Here is a 20,887-nt window from a genome sequence, read left to right as displayed (position 1 = left end):
GGCACTCCCAAGGGGGTCCAGGGGGGTCGTGGCCCCCCTGATACAATTGCTGGCCTCCCCAGTGGCACCCCTTGTAAAAATAATCAGAGGCCTAAATTACTGTCTTTAGGAGGCTGAGGCATGCTCATGCTTTTTTAAAGCTAGCTGGAAAAGATCGTGGAATCTTGTGAAACTAGACAAGAAACTAAGGCATCTACCAGTACCAACCATGTTGGCGTAGGTAGTCAAGACAGGGGCTAAATAAAGTTCCAAATTTAGGTTTAATTTTGGCAAGGGAACAACTTTCAAAGGGGTCCCTTGAACTGTCACCTCAAGATACCCACAAATCTCCCCTAAACTTATTCCCTGTAAATGTTTTGTTCCTTACAATCAATGTACTCCTTCAAATTAAAGCTGTATATTTGTCTTTTTAAGGGAAAGGGCAACCAGCCTATTTGAATAACAATATATCACGTAACATGTATAGCCTACATACATAGCGCATAAAACATTGTTGTAGAACTCAAAATGTTAACTGTACCAGTACAGACCAAATTAATGTGATGTCGCACTAACAACAACAATCACTTTCCGGTAAACAACTGGCAATTGATTTGATAAACCAAAAGCTAAACACTCAGTACGTTTACATGACAGTTGAAAAAAAATGAATTATTGCCTTATTTCGACCATAACTGGACAACTGAAGTGCATATTAACGTGTTACTCCGACTAATATTGGAGTTCTCCAACTCCGATTAAGACACCCAGATAATGCGATTGGAATTCCATTTTCTCCGGTATGTACACGCCTTAATCGGAGTTGAACTAGACACTGCATGTGCGCATGCTCCACACCCCCCGCGCTGGCATATGACCCTGGAACAGACAAGACATGTTATTGTTGTAGCCCTCCGACAGCATTCAGCGTTCTTGTCTGCCTCTCGAAATCACCATGACCACGAGGGATAGCGTGCACCTTATCTGTACAATCAGTAACGCGTACATTAAGTACGAGATGAACAAAGCTGTACGATTATCCATCTTGCTGTTGTTTGAAAATGCTGGTCTACCGCCTGACTCCAGTTGTTTATTATTAAGTGACGTAATAGGTCAACCAGAAAGAAGGGCGGTATTAACCTGCTGAAACGACGCATATCACCCCCTAGTGTTGAGGAGGAGGACACATTCCCGTCAGTAATTTGATTTTCTCAGTTGCATGTAAACTGGGACAAGGACAGCAATTAGACACCAAAATCGAATTTTGAGCATAGCTCGATTAAGCTGTGCATGTAAACGTACTGAATGTATTGCTGTAGGCAGACTGGGTGCTGATAGGGGCCACAGCTAAACTTGTTTTAGCCACCTTAAAACGACCATATTAATATAAAATCAACATCAGTGTAAGTGCACACATTTGTAATATTTTCTCCATTTTATCTTACCCACTAACCAATAGAGGTAGCGGTAGACCAGCAACTCCTGTGTTCTGCATAGTAAAATTACGACTTATTGCCAGTGCAGTTTAGTGGCTTTGAGATAAGGGCTTCAGCCCCCCATTAGTAAAGGCTGTCTGACAGCAAGGTAAAGTGGTAAAAAGATTCGTTGGGTCTTTTTTAATGTAACTAAAAACTAACCAACGGAGGCAGCATTTGCTCAGAACTGGTCAATTTCATGTATATGAAATTGACCAGTGTATATGGGGGTTTTCTACTAAGAAGTTATTGTAAACACACATTATGATTCGGTCTATTATTCTATACACATTAGCAAATTAGTAAGCTGTAAAATAAGAAAGCAAAGTATATAAAGATGCGATTGACAGTTTTCGGTAACACTTTACTTGAAGGTATCGACATAAGGGTGACATGACATTGTCATAACTATAACATGACACTGTCATGAACTTGTCATAAACATTATGTACATGTCATAAACATTTATGACTGCTGTCATTAAGTGTCATTCGTTTTTTGTTGACATAAATTTGTTTGGGATGTCGTTATTATGACAACTTGACATTAATCAAAGTGACATTACCAGAAGATGTCTTTGTCATAACAATAATAATCATTATGTCAACTTGTCATTAACACAAAAAGAGGTCCATTTCTTGTTAATTTCAAGTTGTCATGACAAAGACAACTTCTGGTAATGTCACTTTGATTAATGTCGTCATAATCAAGACAACCCAAACAATGTCAAGCTGTCATTACAAAAACCAAATGACACTTAATGACAGCAGTCATAAACGGTTATAACGTGTGCATAATGTTCATGACCGTGTAATGTCATAGTTATGACAGTGTCATGTAACTCTTATGTAGATACCTTCAAGTAAAGTGTAACCCAGTTTTCTTCTAGCCTATGTACTTCAACAAGCAAATTCCTGAAATTCTATTCTACTCTATTATTAAGTGGCCCCATCTGGCCACCCCTATGAAAAAATTCTGCAGGCACCACTGTGGGCAGGGCTTGTTGTTGTATATTTTAATAATCATATAATGAGCTCAATCACCGGTTACACTCCCACAGATTAATACAGAGTTACATCTCACATATTTTGTTGCTGAGAACAACCTTGATGTTCTGTAATAGCCTCAAACAAAAAAAAAACAATGCTCAAATGTTCAGTCATTATTTGACGCATTACGTGTCCTCCCTTTCTACGTACAAGTCCCAACATGTGACGGAGGGAGAGTGAGAGCGAGAGACGGGTAAGACGTGATAAAGATAAAACAAAAAATAGAATGAGAGAAAGATGATGGTGAGGATGAAGCTGCATTAGACAGAAAACAGACACTCCTCCTCTGAAGCCCTCAGTCCCTGAAGTGTTAATACCCCCCGACACACACACACACACACACACACACACACACACAGTCCAACTCTTCTGCCTCACCGCACTCCAGCCAAAAGTTCACATCCTGGGGGCCCCAAACCTTCTCAGATAGGGAGACGGTGTGAGGAGCAAACACAAGATATCCACCAGAATGGCTGAGATGCCAACGATAACAAGACAGAGAACGGTAAACCACCCCCCCTCTTGTTTGGTAAACATGACATTACCATATTTCAGCTTTACATGTACAAACAAATACCTCCGCATTGAGCAATCTCATTTCCTCCTCTGCTCATTTCAGACAAGTTCTTCAACAGTGCAGCATTTTTAAAAAATAGTTATGAAACTTCTTATTAAGTAATTTGCCTAACAGGGGTAACTGTCCCTTTATTACTCACCATGCTCGTTTGACATCAGCAGCTTCTCAAACCACTGACAGAGTGCACCTGTCGAACCCTCCCACCACCTCTCACCCCACACAAACACACTCAAATTACAGTACACAAACAAGACAACTCTGCTGCATTCAGTTAATTATTAAGCCAATTCAACACAGCATTCACACACACATGCAGGGACTAGAGTCTGGTGAATGATGGGGTGTTTACCTTCTACAAGGGCTTGCTTATTTAAAGCAATCTTCAGTTCCAGCGGTGGTGAAACAGCCTCCTTGCCCTGCGGACACAAGATGGAGAATTATTTATAATTATGAAATGATTACTACTACAGACCATAATGCTTGTCAACAGCACCCAAGAGCCAATTTATAGCAAGAAACACATGGGTGTGAACTAAATGCTACTAATAGCATTGCCCACCAGTTGCTGTTGATTAGAATTGATAACAAACAAGTCTCATACGTGTTCTGAGAAATCATCAGAAAGAAATCAATTCTCTGCATCCCTGTGCTTCCCTGTGTTTGGAGTGTACCTCTCTGTGCTGCTACCGACACACAGCCACCACTTCAGCTCGGGGGCAGAAGGAGCTTTACCGTCCCGTAGCCTTCTGTTGTCACCGTCAGACACATCCTGGTCTGTTAACTACAACTACACCCACTGATGATAACACATGAACAATGGAGGCTGTCTGATGTGAGTGAATGGTTTATTTGCAAGACAAAAACTTGTTCACGATGCTGACAGTAGAGGCCGTCTTGCCCCCCAGTGGTGAACACAGTGTACCTGTACCTGCTCTGCCCTGACTCAACTCCCCCTGGGCGGCCCCTGATCTGCATGCACACAGCTTTCCTAACTGAGCACTCAACCCAGGCAAGGAAAGATGAAAAAAATGGAGGAAACAAAATCTTATTTTTATGGTAAACTGAGAAGTGACTGTGGGGCAATATCTCAGGTGCATTTGAATAAAAGCATTAAAGCATATCCAAATATGAAAGGAGAAAAAAAAAAGCTCCCACTCCCTCTCCCACTGTTCTTTTTTGCCGTTTACATTTGGCAGTCAAAACTGTGGCCGGGCATTTGTGCAAGTGTTTATCTAAAGCAGACTGAGCAAAGATAAAAAACACACCGGTCCAACTCGTCCAGTTTCAGCATTAATTACGTGTTAAATGCCCTTGTTGAAAACGCGAGTCAACACGCGGCTCGCTCTGAACTCTACCGAGGGTTGAACAATCATCGAAAATGGACCATTCCCACACAAACTACCCTATTATTGTGATTCATTACACTTCAATTAACATATCATCAATGGAATCGTAAATCAATGGCGAGTGGTGACAAATGACAGATATTTTCAGTTTCAAACTACTAAACATCATTAATTCCCATCACCTGAAAGAGCCCCGGGAGCTAAATGAGTTTACCCAACGCATAACATCCATTTAGATAAATGTTCCATCATTTTAATGATGGAAAATTTGTATTGGAGAGAAAAGGCAACAACGGGATCCTGATAGCAGCTGTACGCCTTTTTCTCCTTGTAACATAATGCCCATCTTGTAATGCCTAAACAGATAATTGTCTCCATTTCAAACAGCACAAAGCTGTAATATTGCCATTTAGAACAGTGGGGGTGCGGAGAACGTAGGGTGAGGATAAACAAGCACACGCTGCTTCACCCGGTTGGGAAAACCGAGCCCATCACACACTCCCACATTGAGATTTTAGGGAATAGAACATCTCCTGGTTGAGATAATTACCCACCTAGGTGGGTTATGTGCATGCTCAGTAAGAGGCTTCAGCTAAGAATATGAATCAAAATGCAACAATTTTAAAACACAAAGGGAACTAAGGAGCATTTTGCAAGGTTCTCATGCAAAGTCTTGGGAGGATGTTGTAGGTGTTCTGTGTTAAACAAAGTGGAAAATAACACAACAAAGAGTTTTGACAAAGAAAAATCTCACTGTTTGCAACAAGACTCTTGTGTGCAGTAGATAGCATGAGCCTGATACCTTTAGAGGATCAGATGATCCAAATAAATGTTTCCGTTCTCTATGCAAATACCACAGGCTCCATTGTAATTGTGGGGGGAGAAAAAACATGCAAACACCCTGTTTTCAGAGGAAATGGACAATCAGAAGGGTTTTTTGCTATGGTAATGAACTGCTGTGGTTACATGTGAGCACGAACAAAGACTCATTTTATTCTGTCCACAAACCTGTGAAGTGGACTTCCCTATTAGTGGGGGGGGGGGGGTCGCGGCTTCACAATGTGCTCTCTAGTCCCAGGTATGTTATCAGTGCCTTTGGCTTTGTTGTAAGATTGCATGTTCAAAATATGAATTAATACCCCTCCACTGAAACGCACCCAATCCCAACAAAAGGCCCGCATTCACTGTGGACAGCTCTTCAGCTCCTCTAATGGACAGGCTCTCCTCTCTCTTCACACCGTGCAGACAAAAAGCTGAGGGCCCCATGAATATTTACCACTAAGTAAAGTTATTCCATTAATTACTCTAAGCACGCTTAATACTGTATCTGTGGCTACTTCTGTGGCGGCTCGTTAATGAACCTTCACACATCATTACCATATTAATTAATGCTCAACTCAATGGTTGTCAATAGGAGGCTGCCAGAGTTGTCTCTCGGTTCTTTACAGCCCCGTCCGGGATGTTTCGATCACTTAGTATCAGCACCTGAATAAATCGACAGTATCTATTTATCATGCCGGGGTGTCTGAATAAAACAAAAAAAATGCAGAAACACTGGTTAACACACCTCAGGGCTGGTGAATCTGTATCAAGAGAGCATTGTGTAAAGAGGAGGGCGTAGGAGAGTTGTGTAGAGCCAGCGATATCTACTGTATATACAGGGTCATTGGTGTTTGTTTTTAGGGTGTGTGCAAGAGATTTTCCAAGTCACTGTCTGTGCTCTGTAACACAGGAAAATGAAAAGCATGACTCACTTCTCAACAAACGCAGCTGCTTACTGTATGATCCGATCTGCTAAAAGGGCTGACTGCACACTATTTTCTCCCTCTTTTCTTCTACGCTTTTATTAAGGACTGATTAAATTAAAAACATGGCCGAGTCTCGTAAAGACAGAAAAAAAAGTCCGCATTTGAAAAAGTGGGAAAAAAACAAGCATTGTTGTTTTTTTTCTTTTTGATGTGATTGGCAGGATCCTGGCATTATATTGTAACACCCACATAGACTGTAAACAACAGCACTTTCTGACACGCAAACAGACTCAAAACCCACCAATTAAACCCAACTTCAATCCCGCCAGCCCTTATTCTGGGTGCTTTTTTTCACATTCTTTTTTTCTCCTCAGCTTAAAAGGCAACAGTGCAGTCTGGTGAATGTCAGGCCTGTCTGATCCCCCCGATTCTTTGGACCTGCCCTCACGTTTTGCTGAGCTAAGAACAAAGTACACAGAGTGCAAACAGAGAGCTTTGCTGCCTTAGTACCAAGGAAGTGGAATTTCACTCCTAACCCAAAACAAACAAGGCCACACATTTCTTTACACTATTTAAATGAGCTTGTTGCAAAAAGTCCTATCAAGTGAATATCCAGTGCATACTACTCTGTGCCTTCGGGAGTTCTAATCTATTGATCCGTGATTGTCTGCTGAGAGGTTATAAGGCAGCTTGAGATCTACACAGATGAAAAAATAAGTCTCAAACTTTGCACGTGAAATTAGATCAGTCAAAAAGTTCAACCCTGATCACGCACGTTTACAGGACAGAACACAAAGGGCTAACACACAGTGAACATTATGCAATCCTATTTTTATAACCAACCCCTTTCCACACTGTCAAGTAGGAGGACTGTCAATTCTACCCAGCCATATCAGATTTCCACTCTCGCCCAGGTCCCTGCTCCTCTCCGACCACGGATCCTGTGCGCTATTAATATCAATAAGCTGCAGATTCCATTTCCCCAGACAAAGACAAAGGGAGAACAAGAGGTGATGAGTGAAGGGAGGAACTAATACCCTCACGCATCACCGTGGGGTTACCACTCACTATCACCTCCAACCCTGCTGCACTGAGAAAAAGGCAATGCTTTGCTCACACTGCTTCACACATACAGTAGGCTACCACATGCACACCCACAGCAGGGTAATGCAAATACAGGCCAACTGCTGGGTGATACTTTCCAATCATTTGTGAATTTATAACTCACACAACACATTCCTCCATTGATCAGGTCAAACTATACAACACTTTGTTTTTGGTCTCATCTCCATCTTCATTCTCATCACAATTCATATCTATTAAAATATATAGTTTAATGAAACAGAGATACTGCTAGCAGCACTTTAGATTTGAAATTACAGCCCTGCACACACAACCACGGTAGCAACAAACACTTATTTTCATTATCAATTAATCTGAATATTTTCTCGAATAATTAATTAATTGTCTTGTGCAAAATAGTGTTGTTATAAACCTGGGAATCCTAAGTTTGATACAATACCTGTTATAATATCAATATTCGATACAATTTTCAATACCGCAAAGTAAAGTCAACATTGAGGGCATACAACTTATTTATTTTATTAAAAGATGACCGATGTGTGGAGGGTTACTTCTGAAATGTAATAGGTTACAGATTACGAGTTACCCTGATAAAAAAGTAATGCAACTTTTTACATTAGATTACTGTTTGATTACTTTTCTAAGAAATCTTTTAAACTTGGCAAAAGAGCTGAAAAATGTCCTGCAATAGGCTACGCCATGGGTTTTCAACAGGAGGTCCATGACCCCCGGGGCTCCTCAGTTATTGCAGAGGGGCCGCCAAAGCACTTTTTGAGGTTTTTTTTAAGTTTTGTTTCTCTCTCTGATGAAAATATGTAATATGGCACTTTAGACCGCCCTACATGTTAATGTAGGCCCAGTTTAACATGCAGCAGGGGGTCCCTGCTTCATCTCTCTTTCAGCTGAGGGTTCCTTGGCCAGAATAATGTTGAGGTCCCCATGGGCTATGCCAAAAGACAACATTCCTGCACAGAGAAAAGCTGCAAAGCAACAGAATGAATGTAATATTCTACATCTAAACTTTTTACCAAAAAGAATATTCAGATGTAATCCCTTTGTAATCAGCAACATTTTGATTGTTATCTGTAATTTAATTTCATGTTACCAAACAACGACATTTCTTTTCTTGGCTAGCAGCAGAGAACAGCAGAATCACTGTAATACACATTAACAGTAAAAGACAGCGAGAAAGCGCAGCGACGGAAAATGAATACTGACACTTTTCAAATATTCAGAATTGATATGTTTCGATAAATCGATGTATTTGATAACACTAGTCCAAAGATTGTCAGAAAATTGTGAAAAGATATACATCATTTCCACAAACCCAAGACGATGTCTTCAAATGGTTTGGGTTTTTTTTCAAGTCCAACACCTAAATGTATTTAGTTTATTACGGGGTTCCCACATATTTGCAAGCACAAAATTTCAAAACTTTTCCATGACTTTTCTTGGATCAATAAAAACTCTCAGTCTATAAAATGAACAGAACTGTTTAGTATACCTTACTCGCTGTCACTCCCTGTTAAATATTGTATGAACATGAGTCAGCGACCTGTTTCAATCTCTAACAGTTGATTATGGTCATATCCAAATACGTCAAACTACGGGCAGTCATACAAGCACTTACTGTATATGAGTTTGAATCTGCCTTTCAAGCATCAGGGAAAACAGAACTGATTATACTATCATTGTATTCTTAATGCATTTCATTATAAACTTATATCTGGATGCAAATATGAAAAAAATATCACATAAGAATGTAGGCATACACTTTGTAAGCCTTGGTAGTGGACGTGGAAGGCTATCTTTTCATCACACACAACAAAATTCCATTTTCCAGGTTTGGAAAAAGAAATGACTTTTCCAAGTTTTCCATGAAAGGCAGAAATACAAACTCTTTGATTTTACGATGCAAATATTTAGCTTTTTTGATCAAAACATCAGTCAAATTATGAGTGGATTAATAATTTTAACTCAACATATATCTTGATTAGATACTTAACTGACGTCCTTCACCAATTTGCAATACTACACTATATTGTATTTACTCTAAATACTGGGCATGTAGTAGTAACTCTGACACTGGAACTACAGTCAAACCCATTGCTATCTACACCCGAAATACCAGTTCTGTCAATCACTTAGAGAACACACCTACAAACACACTGGACATGCACACGCATACATCCACCAGCGTCCCATAAAAGACAAGAGCGGAGGAGGAGGGAAAAAAAGAAAAAGCAGGGAAAGATAATGAAATCTTTACAGACTTACCCATGAACAGTTAAACAGACTTTCATCATGTTCATGAAACTGTATATTGATGCAGATTCCCTCCAAGCACTCAGTGTTTTGAAATCCACTTCTGAAGGAGAGGAAAAAGCTGCCAGTGAAAGAAGCAGGTATGAAGTAGTTGGAGTGGTGTGTGTGGCAGTTTAGTGTGTGTGTGTGTATGTGAATGTGAATGTGTGTGTGTGTGCGTGCATGAGAGAGAAAGAGAGAGCGAGCCCAGGCTGCAGCGTTGAGAGGGACTGGAGGTATGTGGTCTAAACACAACAAAAGCTGGTGCCTTGCTCTAGATTAAATATGCAGGAAGAGGCCCCCTTTGCATAAACACAAACACTCAGCAAATGAAGAACTGGCACAGAGCAGACGCCTGCTGAGAGCCCTACCTGTCCTGGCCTCTTTTAATTAGACAAGAGCAGGCAGAACAAATGAACATCAACACGGTCACACAAGGCAGAACAAAAGGGAGAGGAAAAAAAGGAAATGCTCCCTCAATCCTCAAAAATGTCCTTAATGAGAAGAACAGAAGTTTATAGAGAAGCCGTTAAAAAAATCACAAAGAAGATATTTGATTTTTTTTTCTGGTATGATGTCTTGTTTGCACCTTGAACATGAGTTCTACACTTAAACAAACTTTACTAATTACTTTGCCAATACCACTTTGTCAGGCTGGTGATAACACTCTAATTGTCTAATGTAAAAAAACCACAAGAATGTGACCAGAGCATGAAGACTTCAACATGAAACTGCTTAATTACAACCTAAAACACTAATTAAATTTTAAAATATCAAATTTAATTAATTTAAGTAGGTCATTTTTTGGTGAGGGTTTTCATTAAAAGAGTGTCCTGGATTAAAAAGAATGCACCTTGTGCTCCTTTAATTTGTCTTTACATATGCTTCTCCTCCACACACCTCCTGTGGAAACGGAAATAAAAACAGTACGCAGAAAATGTGATTTATACCAAGGTCCATTGTCCATTTCTTCCTTTTTAAAGTGTCTTGAATACGTCCCCACTTTCCTCCCTCCCTCTTATTCTCCTCATCTATCTGTTCCTCCCTGTTTTTCCTCATTTAGGACAGGAATGCAGAAGCGTGTGGTGCTGGGGGAAACTCCGAGAGAAAAGTGCCAGCCTGCCATCAGAGTTAAAAAAAAAAAAAAAAAGAGGAGAATGGGAGAATCTAGAGCGTCAGATGCTGAGTGACACATACTGATGTGGCCAGTCAAAAATGTCATTTTCATGTGAAACCTGCTCAAATGGATCAGGGGGAGAGGAGCGGGGGGCTGTAGGGGTGAGGTGACACTAGGTGAAGGGAGGCTGTAAAGGGAGAAATTGAGGGGTGAGAGGGAGTCAGAGAGAGAGAAGGGAGAGCAGAAATGAGACCTCTGGAAAATAAACAGGGTGTTGGGTTTCAAAGGCAAGGGGGACACAGGCATTCCATTGTTCAAGCCAATTATCAGTGGAAAATAATAACAACAGATGGATCCAGAGCGGCCAACTTGTGCCGGAGCACCCTGGCGCTGGAGAACAGATGATGAAATGTGAGAGTGCTGTTGGAGGGGTTGTTGTGTGTGTGTGTGTGTGTGTGTGTGTGCGTGGGTCACACACACAGCTCCACACACCAGATGTGAACTTCCACAAGGGCAGTTTAATATGTGCTCTCTGGCCATCACTTGTGTCGCGCGGCTTGGGCATACCAGACAATGGCTTGGTCAACACCTCTGTTTGTTCAGAAGGGGCTGTGTGAAGTCAGATGATACACATGGCTCCCGTGTTGCCGTGTGATAAACTCAAATCTGCGCATTCCTTTTATGTCCGACAAAGCGAGGTCATCTGATGGCGAACACATGCTTGTTGCCGTTAAGTGGAGTAACAACACAACAGCGTGAAGTAGGAAGTACGAAGATTTTTCCTTTTTTTTCTTTGGCCCCCCGATTTTTCTTTTATTCAGATCAGCACATATCCCAGATGACCTGTTGTGATGTTTTCATTTGATGTTTTCCAGCGTGCCTAACGTTCACAGACAAGGCAGATGCAACAGTGCAGTGGAAGACAGACCTCATTGACTCTGGCTTCATTCACAGATCCCTCATATCAGCCGCAGACTGACAGGCAGCGGAGGGGGCTGCAACCCCTTAAAACAAAACCAATTCTCTCTGTGACTTGTCAAGGGTGGGAGATGTCTGCAGATAGCAGTACAAAAGATCTGCCCTTCCTTTTCACAAGAAAAGAGAAGTTTTCGTTTCATTAACTCCACACTAAAGCGTAATTATCTCCCTATAGACCTTAATCACCAACAGAAGGATAATAGAACAAAAAGCAGTTTCTTCTTCGGTCATTAAAGGTTTTTTTTAATGTTGTTGTTCTTTTTTCTCTCCTCTGCACTTTAGATGAGTCCATCAAATGATGCAAAAGAATCGTGGGGGCACAAGCAGAGTCTCACTTTCAAATATTGCCCGTTAAACACAGATTTCATCCATAAAACAGACTCGTTTGCTTGAGTGTGCCATCTATGCCCTTTCTCTATCTGCCTGTTTGACCTGCCGGATAGCCACTAAGAGGAGAGGGCAACACAACCAGCGGACATATAATATATATATATAATATAATTGAAAATGCTTGAAATAAAACACTGCAACACCGCTTTGTATATAATCTAAATGACTAACATTGCTTGAAGGTGCTTGTGATACCGAACCCCAATGATAAATCTCTGGAGGACTGCACGTAAGGATTTTTACAGGAGAAAAAAAAAAGACTGGAAAACTTTGCCTAGATTTAATTAGCTTATGAGAAATAATTGCCATTAGCGAATCTCGTCAAATGGGGTTGAGGCGTTTTGCTGTGGGGGGGTGCGCGGGGGAGAGAGTCATATTTTTTGGACGGTGAGGAGACAAAGGGCTTTCAAACAGGAACTGGCGAGCCATCAGCCGTTTTAGTGCACTGAGACTGAGGTCGAGTTAATTAGACTATTGTCATTTTAATCAGGACAGCTCGGCGGCCATCACTTCCTGAAAGAGCCAGTGGACTTTAAACGGCTGAGGGATTTTTCTGTGTGTACTGTATATGCGTGTGTCGGGGCCCGAGGTGTCACCCAGCTATGGGTTATGGAGTATGGTCTGGTTCTCTCACATGCTTGGAACATTAATGAGCTGGAGACACACCGAGGAAACAAAGAAGCCTGGAGGATCACCAGGGGAAACTACTCGCCTCTGCTCTACTCATGTCTCTGTTCATTTGAAAATAATTTAAATATCAAATATTTGAAATAATTTGCTTCTCCCTGGCTATCAGATTTTGAATAGAGAGTCTTTCATGTCATCGTTATTATGTTCTTCACTGGCATTAGCATTTAAAACATAATCAATGTAACCATATTTTCTAGGTGCTTGCCATTATGTTACTATAATGGTTTATTTTTTTCTGATTTCCATATTTTATGAATACAATCGGAAGTTCGTGATAACAAACCAAAGAATGGCAAACGATATATAAAATCTTTGCTGAATATCATTAATCTAAAGAGAGTTTTAATCAAAACTGACAAAAGGCTGGATTTATTCCAGGCTTGCTCGATTTACTTTGTGCCACCTTTAGTGAAAAAAAAAAAGAAAAAAAAAAAGCTGACACCAGTCTCATTTGAGTTCAGCCAGCAGCCCTCAGAGCGAGAGGAGGGAGGAGGAGCTGAATACTAGAGCTGACAGTGGAGCTCTGCCAATCAGCAGGGGTGATAGAGCGACCAGCCCCAATATTAACACCAAAACATCTTTGTAACTTTTCCCCTGGCCATAGTTCAGGTCAACTGTGGACAAGGTGACGAAGGTAACCTGCAGACAAATGCTGGTGAACTTCCCCCCGTGACACCGCCATGAGCCCCGGGGCAGGACTGGCCAATGACATTAGCCGAGCGTCTGAGTACAAAGTCGACTAGTGTAATATTTCATATTCACCGACCTCAAGGGAAACTGCATTAAAAGGGATTGGAGCAGTTCTAGCACATTTGACTCCATGCCACTTTTCTACTGCGTCTGTTTATGATTATATTAATAGTTCCGTAAGTTCATCGTTTTTAACATTAGTCATTAATATTTCATGGGGAGTTAATATTAATCCGATCAGAAATTATCTTCCTTCAATAATTCAATACACACATTAATTATTCAATAAAAAGAATGTTCAGCATATTTGAGGGGGAAACTGGAGACATTCAATAACTGAATGTGAGAAAATGAAGCCAAAGTCACATTTCAGCACCAAGTTAGCTAAAAACAACAACAGCTACATCTGTCAGAGCTCTGTGAACAATTTCACCTGGAAAGCAGCTTGTTAGCAAGGAAAGCTAACAAACACAAGCAACCTTCTTGTTCCACCTTTAAGTGTGTAAGATCTAGGGGCATCCACTCGCAGAAATGGTATATAATATTCATAACTATTAGTTTATAATCACCTGAAACTGAGAAATGTTGTGTTTTTGTAACTTTAGGATGAGCCATATGTATCTATGGTCCTCTTTTACAGAGTCCGCCAGGTTGTTTCTACAGTAGCCCAGAATGGACAAACCAATCACTCACTCTGGACACTCTCTAAATTACCCGAGTGCTATTTATCAGTCTAGACTGGCTTAAAATACCCGGTTTGGGGGGGCACAATCCAGGCAGGAAAGGCAGCAATGTCTCTGTGAAAGACAACTGCTTTAGTGGCTATAAAGCTGCTGAAAACACATTGACAGGTCATAAAAAGCTGCTGAAAACACAGCTATGACTCCCTAAATCACAACCGTTTTTGTTGTTTGTTGGTCTCTAACAGTGGTCTGCAGCTTTGCAGGCATCCCGCTGTGTCATTTCATCCACAAGTCCCTCCACCTCCAGAGTCAGCTAATATACTATGTCGTTTCAGGACCGCTGATATTATACATATGAAACTTGAAATTGCAACATATATAATGCACCAGCATTTTATTGTGGCGACTCGGCTGCTAGATATAAACATCAATGTCCTCCTCAGCTGAGCTGTAACATAAGTTAGCTCAGTGGTACGTGGTGAGCTAGCAGTAGCAAAATCTATTTTTGATTTTGGGGGGAAGTGTGCCTTTAAATAACTGGTGTCTAATCCAGATTTAAATGTGCTGACTAACTAGGGGCCACAGGTTGCTGTATCTACTCATGTACATTCAGAGATAAGACAGATATGTAGACTGTGAAGCCTCAGCCTGAACTGCCTCCATAAGTTCCTCCATAAGAGATTTACAGGGATTAGATGGTGAAATAAAGGCCTAATCTTTATTTGACAGGGAAGCCAATCTCTGTCTCACTGGTCAACCCCTTGCGGTAGGCCCCTCTCTAACAACCTCACTCTCACTGCTACACATCTCTGGCTTATTTAAAACCACATTTAGGATGCATACAGTGCCTTGTATGGGGTCTCGATCCAATTTTCATACAAAAAAAGGTGCAATTTTTCAATAGAGAAGTGTGCAGATGCATCGCTCTAGGAAGACTTCTTCCATAAATGATGTCCTATATTGGGTCACAGCCTTACCTGCATGTGAGTACATCTTGATGGCTATTTCCTTTTGTAATTTTCCTTTTTTTTTGGACTTAGCTATGCCTGATTGAAAATCCAACCAATTTCCATCTGCAGTTTAATGACAGATGGAAAGAGATATTTCATAGAGATGTATAGTCGAGACTGATAAACTATTAATCACATCACTGGACAATGACACCGGCTAAATTTAAACACCAAGTGAAAAGGCGTCAAGTTACAACCTCCCTTATTCCTTAAATTATTCATTGCTGGGGGCTGTTATTGTATAGCATATAGAATTAAAACTGCAGATTCCTCCTAATTACAGTGCGTGCTGATGGTGGCTACAGATGTCACAGCTTGGACTGGCACTCCTTTACTATGTTTAACCCTGTCACACAGTGTCCCTCTTTCTCTCTTTCTTCTTACTCAGTGCTGTCTGATTTTTGGAAGCTCTGCTCCAGAAAATCTCAAGGTGCAGTATCTTTTCAAAAGGGACCATATTCTGATTACCTAATGTAACCTTCACTTTGGTTGTTGTGTAAAATAGTTGTCTGTAACTAGGAGGGAAAAAAAGTATGTAAAAACACCCATGAACATTTGAAATTCTTTCCTTAAGTAAAAGAAAATTGGGGATGAAAATGAATGAAAATGATTGTGTTGTCAATGTCAAAAACACTGGTAGTTTAAAGTAAAATGAGTGCTTTGGGTGTACTTTGCCAAAAACAAGTGTCTACAAATTGGTAAAGATTCAGCTGTGTGCGCACCATAAGCAGAAGCTCTGTCAGGTGGCTCATTATCTCTGCAAGTCGGCTATCTCAGTAATTTTGTTCTGTTGTTTTCCCCCTGTAACTGCAATGAAACAAGGATATACAAAATAATGTTAATATTTCCCACTCCTACTTTCTCTTTTTTTAATCAGTGGAAAGGTAGCTGTGTTATTAATTTATGTAAATAACTAGAATTTCAGCCTCACGGTTGTGTGCCTCTGCGTACCAGTCAAGTTGCAGTTACAGTTTACATCCATGTCTGTCTGTCCACACTCATATGTAGCCATGACAGCTGACAATGCTTCAAATGTTGCTGCTAAGAAGTTGTATATTCTAAAACATAGATGCTTCACACACATCTATACAATCACTACAGTTTCAAGGTAGACACCCAAGGTGTCTTTACAGAATATTATGATGACATAGTGAAGTTGACCTCTGACCAATTGGATATAAAATGTCATCATTTCATCATGTTATTTTATGAGACATCTATGGGAAATTTTGTCTAACTGGATGGATTCATGAGTTATGGCCAAAAACATACATATATATATTTAAGATATTTTTATGGGCATTTTTTGCCTTTAACTGATAGGATAGTGAAGTGTGAAGGGGGAGAGAGAGGGAGAGACATGCAGCAAAGGGCCACAGGCTGGAGTCGAACCCGGGCCGCTGTGGCAACAGCCTTGTACATGGGGCGCCTGCTCTACCACTAAGCCACCGACGCCCCACCAAAAACATATTTTGTGAGATCACAGTGACCTTTGTCCACCAAAATCTAATGAGTTCATCATTGTGTCCAAGTGGGTGTTTGTGCCAAATTTGGGGAAGTTCCTTTAAGGTATGCCAGAGATACTGCATTCAAGAGAATGAGACAGACGCAAGGTCACAGTTGCCTTGCCCTTTGACCTTTGACCACCAAAACCTAATCAATTCTTTCTTGAGTCTAAGTGGACATTTGTGCCAAATTTAAAGAAATTCCCTCAAGAGGATCTTGAGATAGTGATCAAGAAAATGGGACGTACGTATGCAAAAACTTATGCATGGATGGCCAGACGACCCAAAAACATAATGCCTCTGGCGATGGCTGTTGCCACCACAGGGGCATGTAAATCACATCAAGCTAACACTGATGTATTATGAACAATAACGACAAAGTAACATGGCAGGTTTGTTGTTTTAAGAACTAACATAAAAAGTTGGTACAGTTATCAGATGTTATCTTCCTATAACTGGCAGACAAAGGCTTTGTTTGTGCGCTCCACATCCTCCACTCAGTGTTCAGTGTGTTCTCTCTCTTCCTTGTATCATCCCCAGCTCACAGCAGCAAACAGAGTTGTACGCAAATACTGAAAGCCATAACGCATTATATTGTTTGGTGTTAACATTTGAATATTTAAATGGTGAGTTTTAGATCTAGATACTCCCATTTCAATTTCCATATACTGTGCATGCTGAATGCTGACAGTTAAGTTTGCCCACTTGCCAAGTTGAAGACTCTGTGAGCATATTTGCATGTTTTTTACACAATATTGGTTTGACAGGCCATCATTTTCATGATCATGTTTTTGCTTCATACATACTTGTTAACAATGTAAGTTACCTATGTTTAATAAATGACTACTGCATGTGGCCTGTGTCAGAGCCACAAAGCTGAGTGTGTGAATCACCCACGTACATGTCACTTAACCAAATTGGCAAAGCTGATAAGCCATATTTACATAGCAGTGTTGCTGGGCGTGATTACTATCAGTAAAACTTACCCCCACGCTTTAATGGAAAGTTGGGATATAACTTAGTGTGGGTCACAGCTGCCCTCGGGAAAATAGCTCAATTACAGCCATGGATATAAACACTCGTGTGGCTGTCGGAGTGGTAAACAGATGTGGGGTGACAGTCTGTAGTACATGATCAGTCAAGCAGCTGTTGCTGCACCTTCATTCATTCACTTGTTCTGATGATGGATTCCAATTTCTCCCCCCACAGCTCAACATGCGGCCACACTATTTGCTTACGGGGCAGTGGCAATAGGCAGATTAAGCTGCTGAGAATATCATTAACATGTTCCCTGCGTAAAGCTAACGCCGGCTGCACTTTTACTGCCGCTGTCAAACACAACAATCAGTCTGCATGAAGTGGACATTATGGGGTGTGACTTTAGTTCCTGTCTCTGTGTACAGGCCTCTCTGTTCTGATGCAGGGCAGCTCTGAAAACGACACAGTATTACAAACTTCTTTCCAAACTGAAAAAAGACAACATAAGAGCATTCAGAATGATGCCACATGATGTTATTTTGTCTTGGTGCACTGTGCATTTGTACTCACGCAGTGTATTGAAAAGGACATCCCCTTTGGCTGTTGTCTCATTGAGAGCCTACCTGTCACACGCCTGATATGACGCTCTTTGAATGCAGTGTGTACATGTGATCAGAGCGGCAGCGAGCACCCAGATGACAAAGTGACTAGGAGTGTCAAAGCAGCCTACAAACAGGCCTGTCCTCTTCCACATAGGAAGCTGGGAGCAGCAGAGGCGCTGCCTTGTCTCATCTGCCAGCAGCGCTCGCTGCCTCGCCGCCTCATCACAGCGACCGCTTCTGATGGTGCTCACAACTCCATGCTGGACGGCTGTTTTGATTTCAGCCTGTGTGACACATCTGTTGCTTGTCACGTTGTGTTGTGCCTGTCTGTGAGCTGAGCGCGACCGGGGCAAGTATGCTCCTCGTCCTTCTGTCTGTGTTTACAAACAGGGCTTGCGCTTACAAACAGGCCAGCATGGTAAACATCATGTGGAAGGTCAGGAGGCCATACGAGACACTATGTGCACCTGTGCGGCTGGTGTCACAAGCCATCAATCCCACTGCAAATGCGCAGTGTGCAGGCTGAAGAATGAGAGTGCTCTGTATTAAAAGATGCATTATCTGCTAATGAAACCTGCCTGAAATCTTAAGTGAAAATCAGACGGATCTGCAGTGTTGATTGTGTATAATAGGAAAAAGAAAAAGGTATGGATCTTGGCCATTTTATTATCTTTTAAGTAGTCCCCCATCATTGTACACTGCCTACTGAAAATCAATTATTTCCCTCCCATGTCTAATTGAGAAAGTTTGCTACAGCTGTAAATCAAATCTCCATCTAGGGTGCATTCCTGACAATGTGCTCTTTATGAGCTTTTAAAGCACCTCGCGAGAGCATTTCACACAACTACCAAAATCAAGAATATACTATGCAAGACTCCCGCTGTCAGCTTAAACACATGAGCAATGACCATGGCTAATTGGATCCATCCCATCCATCCATCTATGAAGTACACATGCTATATCAGCGAAAATCAAATGACATTGTTTCACTCAGTGTAAGGCAAGCCCAGCACTAAAGAGCCAGAAAGGTATTTATTAATGGGATGTTACAGTAGCTTAGGAGGGCCGCATTCACAAGTGCTTCATTTCTATGTCCTTGTCTTTCCAATCAATATTCAAAAGTGCCTCGTAATTACACGTTTAGGATTCATTTACATGCAAAGTGCTAGTGTGGACATAAATTGCAGTGAAAAAGTTCTGTCAGTGAGATTTTTTAAGCTTTTTTCTTACTCTGATATTTTTTATCTATTTTAATTTGTATTTTTTTTTATATTTTGATAAACATACTTATTTCATTCTAAATAAAACTCAAAAATAAAAGCAAAATGAGAAAACTACAGTTTGTCTACATGAACAATTTGCATGAGTACCAAACCCCAGCCTGTTATGTAAATTCAATCCCTCTTAAGAGGGTGGGGAAAAATTTGAGACGGCTCATTTACATTGTCAAATGACACAACACTCATACTTTCCATTTACTATCAAGCTGTTTTGCAGAAGCGCTAACCTGGAAACGATCAGTGCGTGTGTGTAGTTCCTTGCCACCAAGTCGATGTAACAATACTGTTGAAATGGGGTTGGGTGGAATACAACGTGATCGAACACCGTGACTGCCATTTTGACCAGCTTCGTCAGACCAAAAGACAACACGTAGAGGCACTAGCACGGCAGGGAGGCACGACGCTGCTATGTGGCTCTAATATATTCAAAGAGGGATCATTTACTTAAGGCTTGCATCCAAGGATCAGTCTGGCCTTCATTAGCCTCAATCTGACACGGATGTGAACAACATGTTGGCTTGCCACATGAACAGTGCCCCTCCTCCCGCCAAACCCCCAAACGCTCAACTCCCCCTCCTTTCTCTGAGACCTGCACGGCAAATTCCTCTGGAAATATCACAGGTTGTTAGCATTCCAGAGAGAATTTTACATGGGTGTACACTCAGGCCTTAATTAGAGACACTATTTGATCATTCAGCAGCTGGGCTTTATTAAAAATACGGGTTCACATCGCCCTACAGTCACCCCCGGCTCAGTGTGAAAGAGCTCACAGAGGCAGAAGAGTCTACGAAACAAGAATATGCATATTCATTACCTGATACATAAGGTCCCTAGACGGGAGGTCTACGTCAAAGCAAAGTGTTTCCACTCAGTTTAGAACAACATTTGAACATCTTCTCAGTGTCATCCACCTCTGATATGAAGAATGCCAATGCTTAGTATGGCTTCCAAAGAGAGTTTAAATGTCCCATTATGGTCCAAATGCTATTTTGGACAGGAACGTGCACAAGCACATGCTTAAGGTGCTCAAGGCCCAGCCTAGTTGCCCTCTTTGGCTAAAAAGAAGCCTATATTTATTAAAGTTAAATAAAAAAAAGCGTGACGAAATCTGACACAAAGCAATGACACATGATCTCTGTCATGTGACTGTGTAGTTGCCAAAAGAAATGCAACCCTTTCCCACAAAATTAATTTAATGGGAACTAGACCATTTTTTCAGAGATATGTTTTTAAAAATTGAAAGCAGGCTAATAACCACCGGTGGGACCAAGTCTTGAGTCTTTGCACTCTGGTCCCAAGTCAAGTCCTGAGTCATATCTGACATAGTCCTAATAATGTGCTCTTCACCAAATGTAATGCCATTTTTTAATATCAGAGTAATAATATATTACATTTTTTAAAAA

The 20,887-nt window shown here is 41.1% G+C and overlaps 1 protein-coding gene across 10 annotated transcripts in view; it reads right to left on the bottom strand.

The window, feature by feature from the left end:
* Positions 1–20,887, bottom strand: part of foxp1b (forkhead box P1b) — a 183,054-nt gene that overhangs the window by 116,449 nt on the left and 45,718 nt on the right. For 8 of the 10 annotated variants that reach the window (XM_049587353.1, XM_049587345.1, XM_049587378.1 and 5 more), the window contains one exon: positions 3,430–3,496. The gene's annotated coding sequence lies outside the window, so the exon portion shown is untranslated. Of the gene's footprint in view, positions 1–3,429; positions 3,497–3,751; positions 3,835–9,534; positions 9,683–20,887 lie in introns of those variants that run through there. The other 2 variants (XM_049587397.1, XM_049587388.1) reach the window with 2 other exon arrangements.

This window comes from Epinephelus fuscoguttatus, linkage group LG1 (assembly GCF_011397635.1).
Source record: "Epinephelus fuscoguttatus linkage group LG1, E.fuscoguttatus.final_Chr_v1".
In the NCBI taxonomy this organism is placed as follows: Eukaryota; Metazoa; Chordata; class Actinopteri; order Perciformes; family Serranidae; genus Epinephelus; species Epinephelus fuscoguttatus.
The sequence above is the reverse complement of the archived record's forward strand: the minus strand, read 5'-3'. Positions and strand labels throughout refer to the sequence as shown.